Consider the following 16,212-nt stretch of genomic DNA (forward strand, 5'->3'; position numbering starts at 1 on the left):
AAATTTTAAGTCTAAATTAATATTACTGGAAATATTCATGAATTAAAGAAAGTTTAAAATAGAATCTAAATTTGTTTATTATAACTATTTAAATCTAGAATTTGGGTATCCTATAGTTGCAGAAGTTTCAATGTGATTGATTGACATAGAAGATAAATTTACATCTTCAAAGATAACAAAACTATGAGTTCGTGCCAACATTTCTGTTCATTATTTGTGGTGTCCTCATTTTTCTATTTGTTTCTTTCTTATTTGAAATCCCTCATATCGCACACAGAATCTACAGCCATCATTCATCCATTTTTTTTGGCGCTCGTTCCTCACGATTATGTGATCTCTGACAGTAATTATAATTTATGAGAATTATGAACAATTTAAGCATTTATTGCATTAGTCCTTAAAGCTTAGAGCATTAATCACATAGTATTATTTAGATTTAGTATTTATTTATTTAGTCTTATTTGGTCTAAAATTCTGCGCAAAATCTGTTCAAGGGAGCTAGTTGTTGATTTTATCTACAATTTCTTTGAAATATTTTAAATTTAAAGCGGTGTTTTGTATTTATTTGTTGTATTTTTATTTCAAATATTAAAAATTTGTTACACATTTAATTATAATTAATATAAGAAAACTTGCAAAAACTGTAAAGTCGATTTTGAAAAATGATATTTCCGGTTGATCAATTTGATTATTTTATTCAAATATAGAATTTTCGGATCATATTTAATCTTAATTAATATTTAATGGTAAGTCCATAACAAAGAGTAAACTGACATTCTACCGGACTGACCCACCACCCCCCTCCCCCAAAAGTACCCTTAATCGAAGTATTTCAGAAAAATGTTTCCTTTAAAAGTTATAGAACTATTTGTGAGCTATAATTATACCAAGTTTAAAGAAAATCGAACCATCAGTTTTTTTGAAAAAGTTAAAAAAGTGAAAAATCTATTCAGTACAGTGGTACATCCGGTGGCCCTATTTTGACCAAAAATTTATTGTCGCTTCCGCAGGTCTAACTTGAACGAAATATCAAATTTGACCTTTCTACGATTTTCCGTTCTTGAGATATAGCGGAAAAACTCTGTACGGAGCTGTAAATTCAATCCAAACCTATGCCATCAAGGCACGATGGGTTAGACGGGCCAAAATTCTAAGAATTACTGGATCTCTAACCCATCCAGCCTTAGCCGTGATTTTTTATATCGCAATTCTCTCTCTTCTCTTTAACAAGCCGAGTGCCATCGGTTTTTGTCGGCTATTTTCGGCTCTGTTGGCCATAACTTTATTTCCAATTTAATTTTTAACATCTAAAGGGCACACTCACACGACTTTCTCTTACCACTACCTGTTTTAGAAGGGTTTTCTGGTTAACCAGAATTTTTACCGGAAGTAGTCTCTTTAAATTAGACAATACATTCTAACGGAACTGTTTTAGAATAAATTCATTAAGCACACTCACACGACTTTCTCTTACCACTACCTGTTTTAGTAGGGTTTTCTTGTTAACCAGAATTTTTACCGGAAGTAGTCTCTTTAAATTAGACAATACATTCTAATGGAATTTTTTTAGAATAAATTCATTAAGCACACTCACACGACTTTCTCTTACCACTACCTGTTTTAGTAGGGTTTTCTGGTTAACCAGAATTTTTACCGGAAGTAGTCTCTTTAAATTACACTATACATTCTAACGGAACTGTTTTAGAATAAATTCATTAAGCACACTCACACGACTTTCTCTTACCACTACCTGTTTTGGTAGGGTTTTCTTGTTAACCAGAATTTTTACCGGAAGTAGTCTCTTTAAATTAGACAATACATTCTAATGGAATTTTTTTAGAATAAATTCATTATGCACACTCACACGACTTTCTCTTACCATTACATATTTTAGTAGGGTTTTCTTGTTAACCAGAATTTTTACCGGAAGTAGTCTCTTTAAATTACACAATACATTCAAACGGAACTATTTTAGAATAAATCTAATGAGCACACTCATACGACTTTCTCTTACCACTACCTGTTTTAGTTGGGTTTTCTTGTAGTAAAATTGATACCAGAAGTGCTATTGCCTATTAGCATTTCTTGACGTTTTTAACTCTCATTTTCGGGGGAAGTACAAATTAATTGATATTTTGTATAAATGTCAATCAAATGGCAATGTGGAAGGTAAATTGGTGTTATATTTTATAAGATTTAATCAGTGATAATTGTGTTCGTTTCCAACGTTAAGTGTTTATGTAAAATATTGAAAACACAAATGTATTGCTTAATTCTTGAATTTGATGAGATAGTCACTTGACTTAAAGTGAGTGACACCATTACTGAAGTATCCACTTTCAAAAATTTCAAATAATTACTCTTATTACCATTACTTCTTCTTCTCTTTTTTTTTAAGTAGCCATTATATTTTGCACTGCTTCTGTTATAAGGTATTCGGGATAGTGAATGTTCTTTGTGGAGAACTTTCCAGATTCAATGTCTGTAGCGTAGGCGTTTTGCTATTTAGTAACCTACTGCTTCTGTTTGCGAATCGTGGAGTCGTCTGTGTTGTTTATAAAGTTATCAGAACTTATTTCTATTTCCTTAGTTGCCTTTTAAGGAAGAAGTTTACATTCAAATCACGCGGGAACGAATGGGAAGTACAAATATTTTGCTGCAACAAATATCTATATTTTCGTATTAAATAAGAATAAATAACTCCTTTTTGCCCATTTCTGGCAAATTCCCTTAACTTGAATTGAATATTGCTGATAAACTTAAGCTTGATCCCATGTTTAATGCAAAATATAGTGTACTTATTTCCAAACAACACATTATTAGAAATCTTGAAGCATAAGGTAAATCAAAGTGCTTCAAACAGATTTTGACTAAAAATAGATGATAATTTTTCTATCAACTTGGATTGTTGAAACTGTCATGAAAAAAGATAACAGTACTTTAAACATAACCTTCTTTTTATATTGGTAATATTATAATGTTAACATTCACCAATAGATTTTACTAACTTTTCAGGCCAATTAACCATGGCAACCAGATTAGGTGCGCCATTGCTGTTATGATTTTTTTTGCGTTAAATATTTTAATTCAGCAGCAGCCATGTTTATAAGGTTTATTGACTATAACACATGTGTTTTTGACTAGGTCACAGGAATACACACGTGTGTCCTAGGATGACCTTGGCCTAATTTCGGCCAAGCTTTCCTTCCTTGTTTCAGTTCCACTATTGCAAACTATTTCTTGTCCTTCCTCTGTATCCTTTTATCTTAAAACCAGTGACCTTTAACTTTATTAATAATTAGTCTAAACGCTCTGATTGCCAGTATCATTTTTACCTTCCCATTAAAATTATTAAAGTAAATAGTTAATAATAATTTTAATAATTAACATTATTTCTTGTTTTTTTCTAAGAAAATTGAACGTTTCTATTTTACGCCGTAATCCTTTTTTACTGTTTCATTAATCCTGGCGCTTACATCTTGATCTTTCCTTTTTTGTCTTGACTACGTTCACAAATCCAAGTAGTTCTGATTGAAATGTTTGTCTCTCAGTACTTTTGAACACTTTTTCAGGATTTCGATCGCCTCTTGAATTTATTATCTCTCTCTCCTTACACTTTTTACCGTCCTTTGTGCATTCTCTACTTCTTTCCCAGTTCGTGAAGGTATATCCCAGGGATGTATGTCTCCTTGGCCTGTATACTTCCCTATACGCACACTGATTAAATTTTTGTGTTATCTTTTTGTTATTTTTTAATTACTTTTTCTTTTTTTTGCTGCAGTATGTTTTTCTAATTTGATCATGTTTTTATTTTAGCCCAAAATGTTTAGTGAGAAATTTTATTTATTTGTATGATTCGAGTTTTGTGAGTTTTCCCTTCTGTTTAACCTTTAGTATTATCTTTTTTCTTATGTTTTCTCTTTCACGCCTATTTTCTTTGGCAGTAAATTAATTAATTTCAGTTAGTGAATTACAGAATCAATCTATAACTTAATTGAAGACCTACTGTATCGGGTTCAACGGGTTGTTTTCTCTACTGAATATTTTTCATATTTCTTTGTTTCACTAGGATCAATATACACTATATTTCTTTGCGGCTAGGTGGGTTAATAACTGTCCCACCTTTTGCTTAGCTTTTGCTGCATGGTGGGATATATTTTAACCCACCTCGAAAAGTTGAAGTTATTCATACATACAGCTTAATACGAAAGTTTTTCATTCAGTTGGTAGTGCTATGCACCAATGGTAAATGCGAAAATAAGTGAAATAATTTTTATATTTATTATAAACTTGACCGATAGTAAAAAATGGTGGCACCGCATACTTACTGTTCTATTATTTGGATGCAGCTGTTGTTAATTCATATATTGTTTATAAAAAATTGGGTCAAAACATGGAACTTAAACATTTCAAGGAACAGTACGCTGAAGGACAGTGCTGTACTGTCTGCAAAGTTCCGCTTTGTTTTGGTAAAAAGTTGTGTTTGAATGAACATCATATAAAGTATTAGCTGCATAGTGGTATTATACAATACCAGTGTCCCTCACTAAAAAAGGACTATTGAAATGTTATTAATTTTTTCTTTTCTTTTTTTCTGTATTTTGAGAGTAATGATTATTTGAGAGGGATGATTACATGTGTAAGATAATGGAAATGAATGTTTATTTCCATTTTTTTATAATAAAAGAAATTCTGTGCAACTAGGGCTTTTATTTTCTTTAAAATCGTGTGCCTCAAAGAGACATTATAGTTATATATGATGTACGTCTGTAATTATATATTTTATTGTTTAATTAGTGATAAGGTTCTGATAAGACCAAATTGGGGCACTCAAAATTTTGCAGTGATAGTAATCACCACATAGAAAATATACCGACACTCACTGGGAAGTAAAAATCAGATCTTGAATCTGACTCGTCTTTTAAGTGAAGATAAATATAAAGATGGAAAATAAAATGGCTAACTGAAAAACTGTGTTTTATTAAAGGCTACTGACCAATTGGTGTGGAGAGAAAATTGCTAGTGCATAGAATACGTTAGCGCTGAGCGTTAGTGGCCACTACCCGCAAAACAGCGATGTATTGCGGTACTAGGTTCCATTAGCGGTCTTGGCCAAGCATTTTATTTAAGGTGATTTGGGTAATATTGTAAGTTGTTATGTTGGGAATCTCCGACCTCTGTCTCTAATCGATAGTTGGACGTAAGTAAAGTCTGCCTGAAGTTAGAATACATCGATAGTTTACTTTTTCCTACTTTTTTTTTACTTTTTTGCCTTTTTTTCTCTTATTCCATTTTCATCAATCACCGTCCCTTATGAGTAGCTCAGTTTTTATACTTCTGTAACGGATTTTCATAGAATAATAAAGCTAATTGTAAATTATATTCAAAGTTTTATTATCTGTAATAAGTTCAATAAAATAAGATACATAAACAATAATATATCGTAACGAATTTGCTTGCCATCTTGATAGCAGTCTTAATTAAGTTTGATTGTTACGGTTTGGTACTGTTAACACAGTGATTATCCATTGCACTCTTTGTTTTGATTATTAATTGGTGTCAGATGGAAATTGCAGATAATTGAGTGTTCTAAGAAAGAGTTCAAGATCGCCAGCTTATAAAGTAGAATACAAATTTCTTTGAAGGTTATTTCTTTGAACTTTTACCGAACTATTTTAAAGCATTAGCGTCTCATATTTAGAACATATATTACAGGGGTGGCCAAGCTCCTTTGATAGTCCGAGCCATTTTTTTTTCAAAATTTGAAATTTTTCGCGAGCCGCAATTAAGTACGTATTTAAAAGGTATGCAAAAAAGGTATTAATTTTTTTTTTTTAATTTATTTTGTAATTTACAATCTGTATAAATATATACAATAAGTAAATATGAAGAGTATGATGAACTGGTGCGGGAAGAGCAGGAGGAAAGAAGCAACACAACGGTAGCACTCTCTACAGGAGAGAGGAGAATGTGAGGAAGAGAGAGGAGAGATAGGAGAATAATTACGTTTAGTTCTTCAAACTGTAAGGAAGTCGCAGGGCCACTGGCGATTCAGTCGTCGAGGAGTATTGTTAGGGATGTCAGAGGAGGCGAGAGACTGCACAAGAGGATTTGAGCAAGTAGAGAGATCCTTATACAGATCTGGTTTCTGGTTTCGCTACCTTGGGCTCTACATAGACAAAAGACTCACGTGGAACCCACATAATAGACTTAAAAGGACGAGCAATGACGAAACGTGCGAAACTGTTTTACAGTCTACTTGGACGACGCTCCAAATTACCCATTGAACTCAAACGCTTAATATACAGTACTATTCTCACACCTATGTGGACTTACGGACTAGAGCTGTGGGGTTCAGCCAAACCTACAAACGTGCGGAATTTAAATATTAAAAATTAAACACATTTATTTTATTTCTCTTGATAATTTTTTAAAATTTGGACGATCACGCCACTATTTATGTCCGTTCGCGCAGTTTTCGATGAGTCATATCATTCTTAACTTGGACTGAAATGAAATTTGTTACAACGTTGCGCTTAGTCTTTCATATTTTGTTGTCTAGTAATTTAAAAGACATTTTGAAACACATACGGAACGATAATAATTTTTTAAAATATATAATAACACAAAAATGAAAAGGGAACTCGGGTACATTTATCGAGAGCCACAAATAATCCTTCAAAGAGCCGCATGTGACTTGCGAGCCGCAGGTTGGCCCCCCCTGATATATTATCTCAGCGGGTTGTGGCTCGGATATGTCTCGGCAATCAAGTAATTTTTTTTTTTTTTTAAGTAGTTTGAGTAGACCAAATATTTGACTACCCTCGCATAATCAAATAGATTTTATTGGAATTTCGAATTTTCATTTATATTGGCAAGAACGTGTGCAGTTAACCAGTTAACCTTTTAATTTATTTTTACCATATCTGCTTTTAATTTAATATTGAATATTTTTATGTACAGTCTTTTACATTTTATTACCTAATTTTAAGTGACCAAGCTTATTTGGCCGCTGAAACTTATATTAATTTTTTGTTTTAAAGAATATCTGTAAGACTGATCACCTTGCTGCGTTTACGTAAGCAGGACGATGTAGTTGTAAACATTTAGTTTCAACGTGCAAACTGATTTTTATTTGTGTACACAGCAAATCATACTAAATTAATCATTAGGATAGCTTACACCTGATGTTAACAGCTCTTTGTCAGGATTCTTTGGGCGATAGAAAAGGAATGTCAAAAAATAACAATAAACGTTTCCGGTCCTGCTATTTCCGCCTTTGATTCATTCTACGTACAATCTTTTCTATTTAGTTTGTTAAATTTATTCATCTAAAAAAAGGTGAATTGGTTTAATAATTAGTTATCTGATATTTAACATGAAAATATGAGTGCTCTCGAGTAAATATAACCTCTTACAATGTGTCATTATGTTTAGAGAAAAACCTGCAATTATCGTTCTCACTCGAGACAGACTTCTCCAGTATTTTTTTTTTTTTGGCGCATCAACAGCTGAGGTTATTAGCGCCCGGAGCTTTTTCCAGTGCACTGCCGGCCTCCGGACAGTGTTCTCTCGTTACAGACAACACTTTCCATCACCGGACAGTGAGCTGTAAGAAGCTCATAGGAAGAGAAAATCTAAGGGTCAGCTGCTGGATTCGAACCCGGGACCTCCGCGTGGGAGTCCAGTATGCTAACCTCATAGCTAATCCCTTCCCTACTTCTCCAGTATTAAATAAAATCGGATTTATCATCATCGGAAAGCCATGAATTTTGAGAAATATTTATTATTAACAAATTCAATAATGAAATCTTTATTATATTATTTTATTATCTGTATTTAAATTTGTACAAACCGTTACAGAGGAGTTCACAGAATAACATGATTTTAAAACTTTAAAACAAAAATTTCTTAAAATGTAGTAGAAAATACAAAAAAGAAATAACAAAAATTTATTTTTAAAATACGCAGTGTAATGGATTTAAACTTAAAGTAAATAATGAAACTAAGTAAGCAAACTCGTACTTGAGGCATTACAGGAAATGAAGGAAATAGTAAACAATTTTAAAAATAAGGAAAAATAGAGAACTTGAATACTGTTAAACTCTGAGAAGGTGAGAGAAAACAGAGCTAAACATTTACAATAATAATAAAGAAAAAGATCTAGACATTCAAAAGATAACCTACAAAACATTGAAGGTTATAACAGCTCTAAAAGACAATAATGATATTTATGCTAAATTAAATCAAATTTTTCAATGAATATTTTAAAGTGTCTAATTGAGAATTTTTCTTTTAATTGCATTTATTGTGTTATGAAATCTGTGATATTGTACCAAAGTTGTAAACAAACAATCCAGTCCAAAGTTCTATGGAAGTTGTAATCGTCTTATTTTTGTGAAGAGCAAAGCCCGGGCACTATGATGTAGACTTCATGAATTCTGTGAAATAATAATTGTTAACTATAGTAAATATTTATTGTAAAATAAGTTATTGATTATTTAATGTAAATGTTATTTATTTCTACATTTTATTTATTCTTTTTTTTTTATTCTACAAAAATAAATTTATCAGGCCTAACGGCCTAACCTAGGATTTTCATAACGAGACACAAGCAGCTTAATCGCGGAATAGGTGGTATTCAAGTAAAAACTAGTTCTTAAGAATTTTTGCGTACAAAATAAAAATAAAATTAATAAGACAGGAAACGGAAAACAATGTTGTTTTTATACTATTTGTTTAGTTCTTGTTTTTATTTACTTAGTCTAACTAAGTTGTTAAACATTCCAGTAAACTTGTTTTCACAATTTTAAGAGGCTAAATATAAGCATTCACTTTCATTCAATATACTATTTAAGGTGGGCCTTTTTATTCATCACCAATCGCTGACATTAACACGTGTGACATCGCACTTAAATGTAACTTATTAATAATCAACAAAGATGTCGTTGTAATCTATTTAAACATTTCATAGAATGTGACAAACTGACACTATTTTTATAGACTGTCTGAATTTACTAATTTTGATAATGTTTAATTTTATCCCTTCCCTTTCATTACTCTGTTTGATTATTGTATATTTAAGTAAAGTAATTGCCAATTTTTTGAGGCGGGCTTTACGTCCAACTACCCAATTAGGTGTCGTGAGTTACAGCATTGTTCACACGAGCCTGACACCTCAAGCTGACTCCGCAGAATAACACTTATTTTTCCTACATTACTCTCTCCTACAATTTTATTCATGTCGAACATTCCGAGCTGTTGAAATGTAATTTTTCGGCCATAGATCTGGCTTCTGGCTTTCACCAGATTGAAGAAGAACTAGAATCGGTCCCAAAAAAACCGCCTTCTCCACTGAAACTGGTCACTACGAATTTTGTCGCTTGCCCTTTGGATAAAAAAACGGACCACCAACCTTCTAAAGAGCAATGAACATAGTTTTCTCTAGACTACCAAATGTTTTAGTTTATATGGACGACATAATCATTTTCTCGGACAGCTTAGACGAACATTTAAAAACAGAATTCCATAAACTCAAACAACACAATTTGAAAATACATCTCGACAAGACAGAATTCTTCAAACGTGAGCTTTTATACTTAGGCCATCTCATTTCTGAGGATGGAATCCGACCAAATCCTCTAAAGTTAGAAGCAATTAAAATTTTTCCAATCCCAAAGACGACCAAATAAATCAAACAGTTTTTAGGTTTAACAGGTTATTACAGAAAGATGATAAAAAAATTATGCAAAAATCTGTAAACCTCTTACTTCGGCACTGAGAAAAGACGCCAAAATAGACCCAGAAAACAAAGAATACAAACATGCATTTGAAAAACTTAAACTTTTACTCCAATATAGTCCAATACTTCAACTCCCAGACTTCACCTATAATTGTATTCATGTCGAACACTCCGAGCTCTTACAATCTAATTTTCCAGTTAAATAATTTTTTTTAAAAGCTCTTTGGCTCTTTCAAATATCATAACTGTGGACGGAAGCGACTAGCGAACATACTTGACTGTAAATTTCTTTTATTAACCATTAAATAAAATCCAAGGCCTAAGACCGGGAATCGAACCCAGTACCACCAATACATATTAGCTTCACAGATCTTGCCTCTATCCGCTCGGCTACCTTATTGTAGATATAATTTTAGCCGGTTATGTAGTGTAAAAGTGTTATTCAGTTGTTAACTGTATAATTTTTGGAATATTTTTGGGTGCAGTAATTAATTATTTGAAGTACTAAAAGTTTACTTTTTGAGGTCTTTGATAATATTAGGCCATAATTTACTCAAAACCAGTCGTAAGTTGGTAACATGCAAACGATTTCTTTTTCTAGTTACCAGTGTTGCCACAACACTTAATCCACGTTTACACGAATACGATGATGAGAATGCTGTCAAAAATTGTTAAACAATCAATCACAATCCAGGGTACAATTATTGCAGTATTGGCTGTAGTAGCCCCAAATTAACGAAAAAACGAAGTGAAAACCAACGAAATAATCGATATAGTGCAGTTGTTAGGTTTTAACTTTAGCTTAAAATATTAGGAGAACACAAATCAGCTATCTCGCCTTCCTAAAACCGCTTCAACACCCCCTAATTTTTCCTGGGCCCTTTACCGCCCCTCTGTAGTCCTCCAGAGCCCATTAGGGGGGGCTTTATCACCCACTTTCAGAAAGACTGGTCTAGTCGTTTGGGAAAATAGATCAATTTTTAGGATATACAGGGTGTCCCAAGCTATATGGATAACGACTTTTTCTCGGAAACTAAGATAGCTAGAAAAAAAAAACTAAAAAATACGTGTCCCCTTAGTTTTTTGTTAGACATCCAAATTTAATTTGTAAATTTTTTTCGGTGCTTCCAGAAGCGAGATACAGACACCAACTTCATTTTTTCAAATGGGAAGGTGTGGTTTTTATTTCAGAAATAGATTCCTCTATTTTTTTTAAGAAAAATTTACTTGAACGGTTTTTTTCTGTGAGCGATATTTTACAAGTTATGAATGAAAACATGATTCTTATAAGAAATTTCAAAATGATATTATAACGGTTTTTTGAATGAATAAGATAAAAAGTACTATTTTATTATAAATTTTACTCCTCATTAATATTACAGATCATGCTCGAAATGGCCTCCACCGTTAGAGATGCTAGACATGCTCTTTCCTGCCAATTGTCCCTTACTGCCAAAGAAATAGATTCGGCTTTAACCGAATTACAGACATCTTTGCTTTATTTCATCTACAGATGCAATCCCGACTTGATTCTGATACACCTAGATTTAGAAATGCTTTTAGATAAGCAGAAATAAGGAAAGAAAGAAAAAAAGTTATGAATAATCACCTTGTTTTTCAGGTATCCCCAAAGGAAATAGTCCATAGGTGTCAAATCCGGTGAACGAGGTGGCGACTGAATCGCCCCCCGTGTCGATATAACACCATCAGGCATGTAAAGAGATATCTCGATAGGCAATTTGATGGGCATGTTAGATCGACACGGGGGACGATTCAGTGGCCACCTCGTACACCGGATTTGACACCTACTTTTTTAGTTTTTTTTCTAGCTATCTTAGTTTCCGAGAAAAAGTCGTTATCCATATAGCTTGGGACACCCTGTATATAAAAAACGCTGGGGGGTTTGAGCTAACGCTCGAGGACCGCCCATAAAAGAAAAATAAATATAAAAATATATAAAAACGCCTTTTTATAAAAAATTATTTACCATTATTAGGTGTGTGCTTCAAGTTTAGAAATTAATTTTCTTATTGAAGAATAAATAGTAAATTTAATGAATTTTGATTGTACCAAGATGATCTATGATTTCGCATTTATTTAGTCAAGTGAATATTATAAATATGTATCGCAGCCTAATGTATGATCATGCAGAAAATAAGGATTACGAAATCGTTTAGTTCAAAAAGATTCAAATTAATCTTTTAAAATATTTTTGAATTTGAAAATTATTATCATGTATGGAAAAAGAAATGCACTATTTTAGACTTACGCTGTTAGTTTATTGTTATTGCTTTTTTCTTTTTTTTACGTAACTTTAGCAGATGGGAATTGTGCGTAGTATAGTTGGCTCCCTTCACCACCTCTCTCGGCCTCCAGTTCAGCGGAGAAGCCCCGCCTCCTGGTAGCCTAGTGTTGGTTACCAAAGCCGGGACGCTTGCCTGTCTTCTTTTAACAAGTTTAGTTAGTGCGAGCTCGCCGGCTTGTATTTAACAACACTGTGTGTATTTATTTGGTTCTTGTGTTGCTCTACTATTCCACCGAATATGGCAAATTAAAAGTGCTCTATTTTTAATTTTATTAAAACAGTTTTCTACTCTTTAATTAATTTTATAATTTTTTGGGGGAATTATTAAGGTAAAATATAGTTTTATTATATTTTAATTTCATGTTTTGTTGTCGCATATTTTGAGGCTTATTCTTTATTTTAAGTGGCTTAAATGGCTTTGTCAAGGTTCATTTGTTGCAGGTAAAAAACAATTAATTAACAAAAAAGAAATAACCATTAAATAAAGTACTAAGAGAAACATGGCGAAATTGAATAAAAAATTGCATATCTATAGTAGTAAGAAAAACTTACTCTTATCGCTATTTACCTAATAACTTTATTTGAAAGTAATAATAATAAGGAAAAGGATAATAATAATAATAAAGTTCAATGCTTTTAAAAGTGTGGAACTTATGAGCAAGGAGTTGTGTTTAAATACGAGTACACATAAAAAAATAATATAGAGCGTACAAAACTAAAATTAATTAATATATCATAAATAAGTAGTCTTAAAGAAAATTAATGATTTTTTTTTTTTTTAAAGAGCCACAAAATATATATTTTGTAAATTAATTTTCTTAAAAATAGGAGATTGAAGTGAAGATGACCTACTGTCATAAGTGCATACATATGTCCAAGATAATGGAGTGACACTGCTGGGTGCTCCTCCAATCGTATATTTTCATCGTTATTTTTTTAATCATTTATCACATTTACTTGTTGCAACAATCTTGTTGCAGTTGTAAATTCAGTAAAAGATTAAAAAAATTGGGAATTTTAATTCCCTAATTATTTAATTAATATTTATATTATACAGGTAATAAGTTAGCACATTACACTTGGAAGTCTACAGGAAATCTAAACCTGCCTTCTCTCTCCTAAAACTGCCTTTTTTAAGGAACTAGTTTCGAATAATAGTTCTAGGCCTACAAGTGTGCAAAGGAGCTTACAATGTTTCTAAACAAAAATACGTTCGAACCATATTTGAGAATACATAATTAGAAAAAGAAGAAACTGAAAAATTGGCATTTTCGATTGGCTAATTAGGTTCTAGAAGCTAATTTTGACTGGGTCTCATTGTGGTACCTGATCTTGTGTATCTTTTTCGACCCAGGGTATCTCAAAATAGATAATTTTTTGGGAAAACTCAAAAATCTGTGTAATATCTGCAAGATTGCTTCTTTTTTTTTTTGAGTTTCTTAATACTGAGATTTTCTTTAACCAAATATTTATATTAATTTCAGCTTCCAACTGGATTTATCCCGGATATCCGTTCAGTCCGTAACCGTGGAGGCTTTCTCGGACGCCATCTATCCACTTTTCCTGGGGTCTGCCTTTTTCTTCCTCTTCCTTCGGCTTCCCAGTCTAGGATTTCTTCCAGCCATTCTTTTTATATGGCCGTTACCATCAAAGTTACTTTCCCTCCAACTTCAGTCGTACATTATTTTTGAAATGTTAATTTTCTTTATTATTTCATGGTTTCAAGCCTTGATACACTCGCTGCCCTTCTCCAGTAAACCATTTCGGTGCCTAGAAGCTTTCTTCTTTAAAGCCTTATTCAAGGTCAAAGTTTCAGCAGCATACAGATTATTGTAATACGGGGTTCAATATGTGCCGATTACTCTTTTTTGCAAAACATCATTTTTGCTTGAAGCATTCTTATTGATGACAGTGCCCAAGTATTTGAATTGCTCTAACCTTGCTTGGTTTTCTCCATTTGTTGTCGACACATACTCAGTTTTTACTAAATTTATACCTCATTTACTCTATTAATATGCCCATCATGTATTCCACGTCCTCTTGATCTTGGTCTATTATCACTTGGTCACCTGCAAACTGCAAGCTAAGGAGATTTAGTTCGTATATAAAAAGTAAAGTAATTGATACCTCATTATTTTTTTTTATAGTTTTACTCTTAACATACGCACGCATTCATTCACCCATGCACAGCCATTAAATAGCAAAAAACATAATAATTGAAGTGTATCAAATTACATCCATGTATAGCTCAATTAAAGCGTGCGAACGTGTACATAGGAACGTACCGCTTTTGCTCCGTCATTGGGAAAGATGTAGCTCGTACAATCTAGTTTTTTTATTAATTTTGTTTTATGTTCAAAACCTTATCATTCTTTTATGATGATTAATGAAAAAGTATTTGGCACTAAAGGGAAAAGAGAACAAACAATAAAAACCCAAGACATAAAAAATCAAATTTACGGTTTATTGACAATATTGTCAATGAAGCGTGTTGAGGTACCACATGTCCAAGTAACTTGTTAGCAGGTGAATTACTGGACCCATAAATTTCAGCTCCATTCAGTTTGCATAGGTTTTACCGCAAGGATCCTGTATTATATAAGATAATATTTGATACATTTTAAGTATTTTTATTGCTTAAAAACGCAATGAATTTGAGGGTCATTTCAATTGATTAAAATAATACTAAAAAAAAAAGAAGCTATTTTAAAAGCGAGGAAAGTAGAAGTTAAAAAAATTATGTCCAATAATTTTCTATTAAATTGTCCTCACTACCACACTGTGCAATCCATTTAGCTCTTGTTAAACTTAATAAATACTGAGCTGGCTTTGTGGCCATTGTTTCATTAATTTAGCTAAATAGAACTTTAGCTAGTTAAATAATGATTAATTAATAATTTTAGTTATTTACGATTGTGGGAAGATGGAGTTTTTCACTCATCGAGTCCCTGGTTTAGCCAACCAATAAGAGCGTACGTAAGAGAGGGTAAATGGACGAAGAATTAAAAAAAAAAAATACCCTTAATGTGCAACATTAAATTTTTGTCGCAATCATTTCAAGAAATTTGGAAGTAAAACTCTAAACTTCAATGGAAAAGAATAACCGCTGAATATTAGATAGGTTAAACTAAGGATTCAAGATTGGCGAGGAATCGGTCAAATAAAACAACTCGTCTTTTTGCCAACGTTACGACAAATATATTGTCTTCTTCAGGGGCTGGATATTACAAATACAAAAATACAAACAATTTAGAGAATCAGTAACATAGAAAATCAGTAAAAAAACAGTAATATAAAAATAAAATACAATAATTATAAAGAATTTATTGTATTTTACTCTGTATTTTATTACTGTTCTTTTACTGTTTTTCTGTGTTACTGATTCTCTAAATTGTATATATTTTTGTATTTGTAATATCCAGCCCCTGAAAAAGACAATATATTGTCGAAACGTTGGCAAAAAGACGAATTGTTTTTTATTTGACCGATTTCTCGCCAATCTTGAATTCTTAGTTTAATAATTTACGGTTTTTATTTATGTTATTCATATTAGATAGGTTATTTAGAATTTTGGATTAACTTTTGCTTTAGAAGTGTCAAAATCCGGAAATAAATTCAAAATTGCTAAGCTTTATTGCAATAATAATAAAGCCATTAATTTCCAAAAAAATAAAATCAATAAATACTATAATAAATTGCTTTCTATAAATATGAAAAATAAAAGACAAATACATCGGGTCCAAAAGACCCATCCATGGGATTGTTGCCTACAATAATATACTTAAACATCTAAAAAATTGTTTTTAACTTTTTTTTAAGGTATATTTATATTTTAATCGAAATTTATAGAATTTTAATTATACGAGGTGTGTTCAAAAAATAAGGTGAATTTTCATTTTTCTCAAAAAATATTTATTTATTCATCGATTTTTATTTGGTCTCCTTCAAAGTAGTCCCCCTCAGATATAATACATTTGTGCCAGCGTTTTTTCCAATCCTCGAAACAGTTCTGATATGCACTTTTTGGTATGTCCTTGAGCTCTCTCAGCGATTCGGTTTTTATCTCCTCAATCGTCGCAAAACGCCGTCCTTTCATGGGTCTCTTCAATCTTGGGAACAGGAAAAAGTCACAGGGCGCCAAATCTGGTGAATACGGTGGCTGAGG

At 32.1% G+C, this 16,212-nt stretch overlaps 1 protein-coding gene across 5 annotated transcripts in view; it reads left to right on the forward strand.

Moving 5' to 3' along the window:
* The window catches only part of LOC141447286 (protein FAM13B), a 148,080-nt gene that overhangs the window by 32,282 nt on the left and 99,586 nt on the right, over positions 1–16,212 (forward strand). The window contains exon 1 of one of the 5 annotated variants that reach the window (XM_074114708.1): positions 12,196–12,376. The exons of the other annotated variants lie outside the window; for them this stretch is intronic. The gene's annotated coding sequence lies outside the window, so the exon portion shown is untranslated. Of the gene's footprint in view, positions 1–12,195; positions 12,377–16,212 lie in introns of those variants that run through there. 5 annotated transcript variants of the gene reach the window in all.

Source organism: Rhodnius prolixus, unplaced genomic scaffold (assembly GCF_049639745.1).
Source record: "Rhodnius prolixus isolate KJV_2025 unplaced genomic scaffold, Rpr scaffold_1, whole genome shotgun sequence".
Classification (NCBI taxonomy): domain Eukaryota; kingdom Metazoa; phylum Arthropoda; class Insecta; order Hemiptera; family Reduviidae; genus Rhodnius; species Rhodnius prolixus.